The 10,952-nt window shown below is 42.2% G+C and overlaps 1 long non-coding RNA gene across 1 annotated transcript in view; it reads right to left on the bottom strand.

Moving 5' to 3' along the window:
• Nucleotides 1–1,621: 1,621 nt before the first annotated feature.
• LOC146007280 (uncharacterized) overlaps nt 1,622–10,952 on the bottom strand; it is a 66,433-nt gene continuing 57,102 nt past the window's right edge. Inside the window, exons 2-3 of the long non-coding RNA XR_014444313.1 lie at nt 5,561–5,667; nt 1,622–3,011 (exon numbers count right to left, since the gene is read on the bottom strand). This is a non-coding gene — a long non-coding RNA (uncharacterized LOC146007280). The remainder of the gene's footprint in view (nt 3,012–5,560; nt 5,668–10,952) is intronic.

Raw genomic sequence — 10,952 nt, 5'->3', positions numbered from 1 at the left:
ATCATCATCATCACCATCATCACAATAATAACAATAATAATCATCACAATAACAATAATAAACATCATCATCAACATCATCATCACAATAATAATCACCATCATCACAATACTAATCATCATCATCATCATCATAATAATAATAATAATAATAATAATAATATCATCATCATCATCCCCATCATTACAATAATAATATTATTCGTCATCATCATAATAACCACAATAATAATAATCATCATCATCATCACGATAATCATCATAATAATATCATCATCACAAAAATCCTCATCATCATCATCACCATTTGATGATGATGATTTTATCCTGCTACTCTATTAAAAAACACTCTAATACCCCTTTCACATCGCACTTTTAAAACGGTATATTGCCGTTTTTTTTCCATTTTAAAACGTTTAAGGCTGCAATGTGAAAGTGCCAGAGTTGATTTACCGGTTAAAGTTAACCGGTATTTCAACACGGTTAAAAAGCAGAATCCTACACGTTTTAAAGCCGTTTTTTTGGCAGTGTGAATGGCTCTATTTCAATGGCTTGAAACGTGTCCCTTGGGGGTTAAACGGGTTGAATGTTTGAATGGTATTAAATGATTTTTAAAACGGTTTTCACCTGCAATGTGAAAGGTCTCAAGGCTCAGACCCGTTTTAAAGTCCCATTTAAGAATACCGTGTCATTACCCATTTCTGCAATGTGAAACCACTGTAACCTGTCCTTACACTGTTCTGTGCTGTGTGGGATAACTGTTGTTTGGTCTCATCGTTGTACAAACAATCTGGTGTAATCCCCCCGTGTTTGTGTGTTTGGTTGTTTAGGAATAATCCCCTCTCGGTAAAGCCACTTGGAGCCAGGGAGAGAGTTGGGCACTTGGGTGATGCCAGAGGCAGGGAGGGCACCGCTCTGTGGCTGGGGGCAGGAGACAGGCTTCAGGGCTTGGCTTTGTTTGTTTATAGGTATTAGCACGGCTAATTTACTAAGGTTTCTTCTAACAGCCATCATAGAGCAATAGGTGACACAACCCCAGGGACTAATGGAGCCATTAGTGTCCTTGCATGGCAGCTCCTCAAAGCCAGACTCACTTACACGGAAGCAGGTAATCACAACAGCAGGGAGTACCCTGTAATCGGGGAGTGACTGATGTGTGAGTCAAGTGAGCTCACACTTGTCTCATGATGCCCCTATACTATAACTATATCACCCCCTCCCCCCGAACCCCTTCCCAATCTCTCTTCCTCTCTATAGATAATAAACCCTATAAATAGATTCATTTCAGACTGAAAATATTTTTGTATTACTTCCACCATTTATTTTCTGTTATACTGGAGGGGAGTTACCAAAATCCCTTGTACGTCCTCTCTAATCAGCTTTGTAAAATAAAAAAGTAGAATACCAAAAATTTAAAGGCTGCATATTTGTGGGTGGGCTTTTTTTTTATTAGTCTGTATATTTTTGGGGGGTGGGTAGGAGTGGTTCTGATATGACAGTAAGGAACAACGCAAATTCACTATAATGTTGAAATTTATTTTTATAGTAGATCACGATGATGGTGAATTGGTGGCTGCATATTAAATTGATAATAAATGATTTTTCAAGGCTTTTAGTAAGAGTATGTCAAAATATATCAAAGACGTAAAAGAAAAAGAATACACTTTATTAGGTCTCAGGCAAAATATAATACTACAATATAATATAATATATACACTACCAATAATTGTAAGTAATTTGCCATGTAGATATGTTCAGCATAGATCAGTTTACCTAAATCTATCTATCTATCTATCTATCTTTCTTCTTGAAATTAGTATATTCTGTACCTGGATGGATGTTGTGACAGTGGAGCAGGGCTTAAAAGTCGTCCTGGAGATATGGTGGAACTCATTTCCCCTGACACTTACACACTCCACTTCCCAATAGATGTAGCCAGGACAGTGCGTGTATTTTCGGCAGCCCTCTGCAAACTATGAATTTGTACCCCACTTCTCATAATTTATAAAGAGACAGTGATCACACAAGTAAGGGTGTGGTCAAACAATAGTGCCCCCAATTGAAATAATGCCACACAGTAGTAAAATCGTATTCACATTAAATTGCACGTAGAGCCCCTGATTTATATTACACCACATAGTAATGCCCCTTATCCACGCTACGTCACTCAGTAGTACTCTTTATTCATGTTACATCACTCAGTAGTGCCCTTTATTCTTATAATGTTACACAGTGGTGCCCCTTTTGCACATTATGCCACACAGTAGTGTCCCCTATACACAATGCCCACTTATATGCATAATGCCCACATGAGTAGTGCCACTTATATGCAGAATGCCCGCAGGAGTTGTGCCACTTACTCATAATGCAAACAATAGTACACAAATAATAGCCACAGAAATGATTAGTATACACATAATGCCCAGAGTAGTGAACCATATACACATCTCTGTCTCTGTCATTCCAGCAGCTTCATGTCATGTGTCCCTCCAGCAGCTTTCCCACCTCTTTATGTCCCTCCAGCCCTCTCTCATCTTCTCTTCAATATGCCCTTCTTCCTGCTTTTTTTCACTTCAGCAGGGGTGATGGAATGACATTACATACGTCAAGACGGAAAAGGAAGCCGCTGGGATCTGATGAGGAGATGAATGCCGTTTTAGAGATACAGTGTGTGTGTGTGTGTGTGTGTGTGTGTGTGTGTGTGTGTGTGTATCAGGAGGGGCAGGTCACATGGGGAGGAGAACCATGGTGCATCATTTATTGACATGGTTGTTGGTGGTGCTGGAATTACTGTGCAGGACCAAGGAGGAGGTGGAACTACAATAGTTCCAACTACCATTGCAGGTGATGGAGTTCAGTTCCACCCCATTGCCAAAGGAAATTACAGTATTCCCAGTCTTCAGAGCAAGTGGAAGATCCAATTGTTATGGACATACAATGAGCCGTGAGATTAATGATGCCTTCCCAAACTTCATCCCATTATCTTCATCATTTTTCACGATCCTCGAAGTTCTAAAGAATGTAAAGAAAGACAAGAACAAGATGATTGATGAGACCATAGCACATTTTATTAGGGGGTGCACCGTCAAAGGGGTGTGTCTAGCACCACCCATTGGGTGTGTCTAACACCACCAACCAGGCGTGTCTACAATCATCTATCGGCACTCGCTACAATATAAAACATCTCTCAGAGCACCATAATCTCCTACCTATATCAGTTTTAATCTTCTAATTACTATGTGTAACAGTATATGCAAATAAAATCTATAGATTGTAAGCTTGCGAGCAGAGCCCTCCTCCCTTTTGACTGTCTGTAAATACCCTGTTTGTTGTATCACTGTCTCCTTTTGTAAAGCGCAACGGAATATGGTGCACTATATAAGAAACTGTTAATAAATAAAATAAGTCAAAAACATATATGGATGACGCAGGTATGTCGTCATATGACAATGGTCTAGTACAAGTAACAATGCAAAATACACATGATTGATGGGCGCTTCTTTTAATGGAGTACAGCTCTAAAAAGCAAAAGTCTTTGGTGAACGATATTGCTGGTATTGCTAGTGGGAGGTATTCAAATGTGTGGGTGCAGCATTAGGGGGTGCCTGTGCACCCCTTACACTCAATGTGCGCAGCCTATGATAGAGACTGAAGTGCCCCTGGATTTCCAGGTGATCATCCGAGTTGGTTGGTTGGTCAGTCTGCCTTTACAATATTTATTCTACTGTGTCTCCTTTGGCTAGGACCTATATCCACCATCACTGATGCTAGTGGCCTGGAATATTACTTGGTCCCAGTTCCCATGACCCATACCAGATATAGACGTTCTTACAAACAGTGATGTAAAAATACCTCAGTCTAAGCAATGTGAAGGTGTTTAAAGACTCAGTGGAAGTAAAAGTCCCTCCTTAGTACAGTAGGGCATTTTGTACATTAGGCTGTTTTGTTATTAATGATATATATGATAAGTAGATGCAACAATGGACTCATGGGGGCATGCAACAGTGAGTACACACTAGATGATGTGTACGATTTGTGGGGGCTGCCTAACGTGGCAACATTTCTGTTGGGAATCTAATGGTGTGTATACACGTCACAATTTGACATTCGATTTTGACTATATAGTCATAATCGGATCGGGATCGCACATACATCAAACGGAAATCTAACAGGTTTTTAACCTTTCGATCCCGATTGGATGCCAATGCGCGATCCCGTTCAGCAGAAATCGAATAGCGAAATAGACAGGGCAGCCAAGACTATATAGTGCATATCGAATGTAGATTGTATGAATCGAATGCTGTTTTTATGCCTTGCGATTCATATGTGATTTGATCTGCATCACCCAGCCCATTTTTCTCAATCAGTCTGGGACAGAGCAAGCAGCAAGTGTCCTGTGCAGGTGGAGTCAAGCATACAAAGTAGGAAGTACACTTGTGGTACCACTGAAACCACCAATGAAAGGGGAGGAACTTTTTTTAAACATATTAAAACATATATTATGCCAATGTTTTATTTATTTATTAACAGTTTCTTATATAGAGCACACATATTCCGCAGCGCTTTACAGAGAATATTTACATCAGTCCCTGCCCCAGTGGAGCTTACGATCTATATTCCCTACCACATGTACACGCACACACAGACATTCTAGGGTTCATTTGTTCGGAGCCAATTAGCCTACCAGTATATTTTAGCCTACTGAGTACCTGGTGGAAACCCACGCAAGCACGGGGAGAATATACAGGGCCATGGTGGGAATAGAACCCATGACCTCAGTGCCGTTAGCAGTAATGCTAACCATTTCACCGTCTGTACTGTTCACTGCCAATGTTAAAACCGGCAGTGTTTAAGGAGTTAAAGTGCAGGGGTGTTTTGTTTTATAAGTTGTTTGTGATATGGCTGCATGTGTTTGAAGCAACTTATGTGGCAAACCAGCATGAAAGGCAGGCCAGGAATTAATATCACAGTAAATGACAGTAAAGTAAAAATCGAATAGTCAAAATCGCATGTAAATCGCAAGCGTCAAATTTGCATGTAAATCACAAGCGCATAGTCAAGATCGCATCGGCATCACATCGGGATCGAAAGTACAGAAAGTCAAAATCACAAAGAAATCGCACATGAGTTAGCAAAAGTCGAAACAGCAAAATCGAATGGAACAAATCACATAGCAATCAAATCGGGATCGAATCGCAACGGAATCTCACCATAAAACACTGAGGGGGAGATTTCTCAAAGCTTGGAGAGAAATAACATGAAAAGCTATAAAGGGCCTCATTCAGACCTGCATATATTCTCAGCCTAGCGAACAGGTCAGCGCAGCCCGCCGTCCTACCGATACGACGGGGTCTGAATCTGCCTCAAAGTACCAACCATGTTCATGTCGAGCTTTTGGTTGTGTCAACCTGTCACTGTCACTGTCGACCTAGAGTAAGTTGATCATTTTTAGGTGTTGACTTACTCACTGTCGACCATTAGTGGTCAATCTAATGATTGCCGACCTAGACATTGTCGACCAGATACCTCTGCGCTCACCATGGATACTGAATGAGGAATACCTTTGAAACTCCCAGGAAGGAGAACCACAGAGCAGCCACCATAGACCTCAGAGCATCTGACAGTTCTTCCTGTGGGCTGTGTCATTCCCAGTCCTCCTGGGTCTGTCCTACAAAGCAAAGCACATCCATTAGAGTAATCCTCCTGTCTAAACACTCCACATGAGCTGAGGAGACGCGGGTATGCCATAAACAGACAGCAATGGATTAATGCAATCGTGTAAATAAAATAACCATTAATAAGGTTAATTATTATACCTGCTGCGTTCCAGGACACATACAGTACACTGATCTGCAGTGCTCCCATAAATCTGGGGTTATTTATTTCTGCGCTGACAGTAATTAAGTACCGGGCGGCCGGGGAGATCAGACCTTTATTTAGGAGGAATTATTCAGAGGTTCACAAGGGTGGTCAGCGGCAGATGTTCCTTCATTTTGGGAATTCCAGGAGATGGTGTCAGTGTCTGTGTGCACATTTTCTGTGGATTGTAAACATGGTTTTATATAAAAAAAAAGGGGGGGGGGGGATTAAGGCTCAGTACATTTGCACCCGGGTGATTTAGCCAAGGATATTGTGGAGTGAAGAGGATATATGAGTCATTTAAAAAAAACCATAGCACCCAATCATCTTTCAGTCAGTGCCGTCTTTCCCATTGGGCTTAATGGGCAGTTTCCCTGGGGCCCAAGGATTCTAGGGGCCCACTCCAATGGGGAAGATGGCACTGCCCCGGGGAGCTGCTGCAGCAGCGGCGGGTGGCGGGCAGCGGGTCCGGGCAATGGTGGCTGGAAGGTTGTAGCGCTGCACTACTTGCTGGGTGGTGGGCGGGAAGCTGAGTTTGAAAAGACTGCTCGGACACTGATTGTCTGAATTCTCTCAGCCACTCAGCGTCCGGCCAGTCTTTTCAAAATTAACAGCGCTAACCGCCCCGCCGCTCGGCAAATAGCTCTGCAGGCTCCCAGCCACCACTGCCGGGACCCCGCTGCGGGATCCAGGAAGCAGCGGCTGGCAGCTTGTAGGGCTATTTGCTGGGTGGCGGGAAGCGCTGCTGATTTTGAAAAGACTGGCCGGACACTGATTGGCTGAATTCTCTCAGCTAATCAGCGCCTGGACAGTCTTTTCAATATCAGCAGCGCTTCCCGTCCGGCAAATAGCGCAGCGCTACAAGCTCCCAGCCACCGCTGCCCGGACCCTGTTGCGCGGACCTCACTGCCCAAGCTCTGCTGCACATAGGTATGTGTGGGGGGGGGGTGTATGTGGGAGGGCCCCTGCCAGTGTTAAGATGGCCCTGCTTTCAGGTAGTATAAAGTACATTCTATAAAATTATAGCTGGAAGCTGATGATATCTTCAGCGACTGCATGCACGAAGATGGGGGCGGGTGACGTCACTGACTGATATCGGGAACGATATCTGAAAATGGATGGTGTAATGGTTAGCATTACTGCCTCACAGCGCTGAGGTCATGGGTTCGATTCCCACCATGGCTCTAACTGTGCGAAGTTTGTATATTCTCCCCGTGCTCGCGTGGGTTTCCTCCAGGTACTCCGGTTTCCTCCCACAATCCAAAAATATACTGGTACGCTCCCAACAAAAATTAACCCTAGAATGTCTGTGTGTGTGTACATGTGGCAGGAAATATAGATTGTAAGCTCCACTGGGGCACAAACTGATGTGAATGATAAAATATTCTCTGTAAAGCGCTGCGGAATATGTATGCGCTATATAAGAAACTGTTTATAAATAAATAAAAATATGTACGCTCAATATTGTTCTACCGTGGCACCTCCACTATAGTTAACTATATTGGCTTACGCAAGAATCGCCTAGTGCAGGGGTGGCCAAACCGGTCCTCGATATCTACCAACGGTCCACATTTTCCAAATCACCTAGCTGGTGCACAGCTATAGTAATTACTAACTGATACATTTCCCAGACTCTTTAGCTTGTGCACCGCTGTAGTCATAACTAACTGTCAGATTTCCCAGAATCCCTAGCTTGTGCACAGGTGTAGTCATTACTAACTGTCACATTTCCCAGACTCCCTCGCTGGTGCTCAGCTGTAGTCATTACTAACTGTCACATTTCCCAGACTCCCTCGCTGGTGCCCAGCTGTAGTCATTACTAGCTGTCACATTTCCCACACTCCCTAGCTGGTGCACAGCTGTAGTCATTACTAACTGTCACATTTCCCACACTTCCTAGCTGGTGCACAGCTGTAGTCATTACTAACGGTCACATTTCCCAGACTCCCTAGCTGGTGCACAGCTGTAGTCATTACTAACGGTCACATTTCCCAGACTCCCTAGCTGGTGCACAGCTGTAGTCATTACTAACTGTCACATTCCCCAGACTCCCTAGCTGGTGCACAGCTGTAGTCATTACTAACTGTCACATTTTGAAACCTGCTGCATTTATTCCTACTATAGACCACAGATTGCCTGAGACACATGAACTGTTGGTAGATCTTGAGGACAGGTTTGGCCGCCCCTGCTGTAGTGTGTACCCAGCTTTACACAGCAGCCACCCAACCAGCTTCATTTAATTTCCCAGGGCTGTCAATCCTGGTCAAATGCACAATTCCGAAGCCTGTTGGATACATGGAGAATATATTGAATGCAAGAGCTGTTGCTGTATAATGGGTATTTGTGAGACAATGGTGTTTCCAAACATAATACCCCATGACCGCAGCTACTTGGCTGGTGTTTGGGAGATCCGGGCATTGGATACGAATCTGCTAACAAGGTTATTTCCCCTCTGCAATTTAGTAGTACTTACAATACAGATACATAGAATATCATTGTCTGTAATGTGTCAGAATGCTAGGCAGGATTCATATTAAAATGTATGTTATCTATATTATCTAAAAACCATTGTGATCAGCGTTATTTTGATATTTAACTGTCAAAATCTCTCTCTCTCTCTCTCTCTCTCTCTCTCTCTCTCTTTCTCTCTCTATATATATATATATATATATATTATCCCCAATAGTGGTGAGGCGCCAGTCTGTCAGTGTACAGTCCTTATGAAACCAACAATTTTAAGGTCCTGTGCGGTCCATGTTGATAATCCTACAAAAGTGATTTATTCCATGGTAGGAGACCCTTGGATGGTGTTATATAATTAAAAAAAGAAGAATCATAAAGTATGATACGTCCGTACCACATACACTCCTGTTCTAATCCACTAGATACTTACCCAAATGGCGCCTCCAGGTATTTCTGATATAATATCATATGCAGGAAGTGCTCTGTACATCCTGTAATTAATATTTGCTGATTACCATTGTATTGGATAATGTACACTCAACATATGTCACTCAACTGTTGCATACCATATGTATACTGAAGTGTCCAGTTTTTTTGTTTAGCGGGTTCTTTTCCTAATCTAAAAACAATAAAAACTATTGAATTTAAAAAAAAAAAAAAGAAGAAGAATCATCAAATAATTTTCCGAATGGCTTATCTGGCCAGTTCCTTTAGAATTAGTGAGTTTCACCAATAAAAAAGATGGAAACTTTTCATCGATGGTAGATAATGATATTAAGCCTGTGGGCCTTATTCTAGTTCACTCTTTCTGACAAAATCCTTCTTAGATGGACAAAACCATGTGCACTGCAGGTGGGGCAGATGTTACTTGTGCAGAGAGAGTTAGATTTGGGTGAGTTATTTTGTTTCTGTGCAGGGTAAATACTGGCTGCTTTATTTTTACACTGCATTATAGATCTCACTTTGAAGTAAAACCCCACCCAAATCTAACTCTCTCTGCACAAGTAACATCTGCCCCACCTGCAGTGCACATGGTTTTGTCCAACTAAGAAGAATTTTGTCAGAAAGAGTGAGAGAATAAGGCCCTGTGTCCACTCTAGAGGACTCCTATCTCCCACAGGTATAGCCAGCAGAATCTCCACTATTGGGGTTAAGATTGTGGTATTTGTTCCCTTGGCCCTTGGGGAGCATTTTGGTTGGGCAGCCTATTTACTTAATTGTTCAACTATTTCTGTATATAGCGCGTGGAGGAATATTGGGATTTGAGATATATATATATATATATATATATATCAGATTTCCAGGGGATGGCCGGCACTCCAAATAGCAGAAAAACAAAGCCGGGTGCCCTCCCAGGAGAAGAGAGGTAAAGCTTGCTCCAATATATCGGTGTACAGCGGGTGGCACTCCAGAAAATAAAAACAGCAATCACGATCAGTGTTCCAACGTTTCAAATGTTATTTCAACATTTTTCACCCTGATGAAAAATTTTGAAATAACATTTGAAACGTTGGAACACTGATCGTGATTGCTGTCTTTATTTTCTGGAGTGCCACCCGCTGTACACCAATATATATATATATATATATATATATATATATATATATATATATATATACTGTGTACAGTGTGTGTGTGTATATATATATATATATATATATATATATATATATATATATATATATATATATATATATATATAGTGATGACACACTCATGGGTTGATTGTATAGCTTCAGGGCTGAGCACTTGTGCGCTGTCCTGGTGTAGAACTGATGTAAACATCTGTAGATCACTGGATGCCACTTGTAATAACACATGTAAAATATATGTACCTATTATTTATGTTGCATTACACAGAATTCCTGCACTCCTCAGACACAGGGCTGAGGCGGATTGTCTGCAATGGGATATTTGCTTTATTAAACAGAGACAAGACAGAACCAAGATCCCCTGACAAGGAGATAAGAGCAGATCCCAGGCCTGGGAAGGTCTGATTGTTCCTGGTAGGTCTCTGGCCTCACACTGATACAATGTGGCTGGAAGCAGGAGAAGCGAAGGACGGTGACAACAGACTCATCTGGAACGAATCCCTAGATTTAAGCCATAATGCTGATGGCCGCTGATACCAAGTTGCTTCTGTTAATCTGGTTCTGCGAGGAAAGTTTGGGAGAGGTAAGACATCTTCTACAAGACCCCTAAAATGATCTTAGCCAATGACAACCTCGGATCATTGGATACAGATCAGTGATTTCAGCAAGGCGCAATTTTAGCGCAATTACGCCTCTAAAATCAGCGCAATTCACGCCAAAAAAAACTAGTCCCTAAGGACTACAAGTCTCAGCGGTCCTAAACTGAAAATCTCTGACCGATCTCCTCTGGTACCATGACCAGGTCTCACCCATAAATGGGACTAGATGAGATTAGATTATAAGGACAGGACCAGGCTGGGCCGTTCCACAACTATCAGCGACGTTTCCCTGCGGTTGTTAAAGATCAGGCGGTGTTTATATGAGGCATTTACTAAGCCCCAGGAGCAGAAGACATTCCTCATCCGCAGGATGCTAATAAACTGTCTGGGTGAAATGTAATAGGATGAGAGATTCAGAAAGTGAGAGAATTGGGAAGAAA

The sequence above is a fragment of the Crinia signifera genome, chromosome 6, assembly GCF_055691185.1.
Source record: "Crinia signifera chromosome 6, ASM5569118v1, whole genome shotgun sequence".
Classification (NCBI taxonomy): Eukaryota; Metazoa; Chordata; class Amphibia; order Anura; family Myobatrachidae; genus Crinia; species Crinia signifera.
This window is presented reverse-complemented; position numbering and strand designations above follow the sequence as displayed.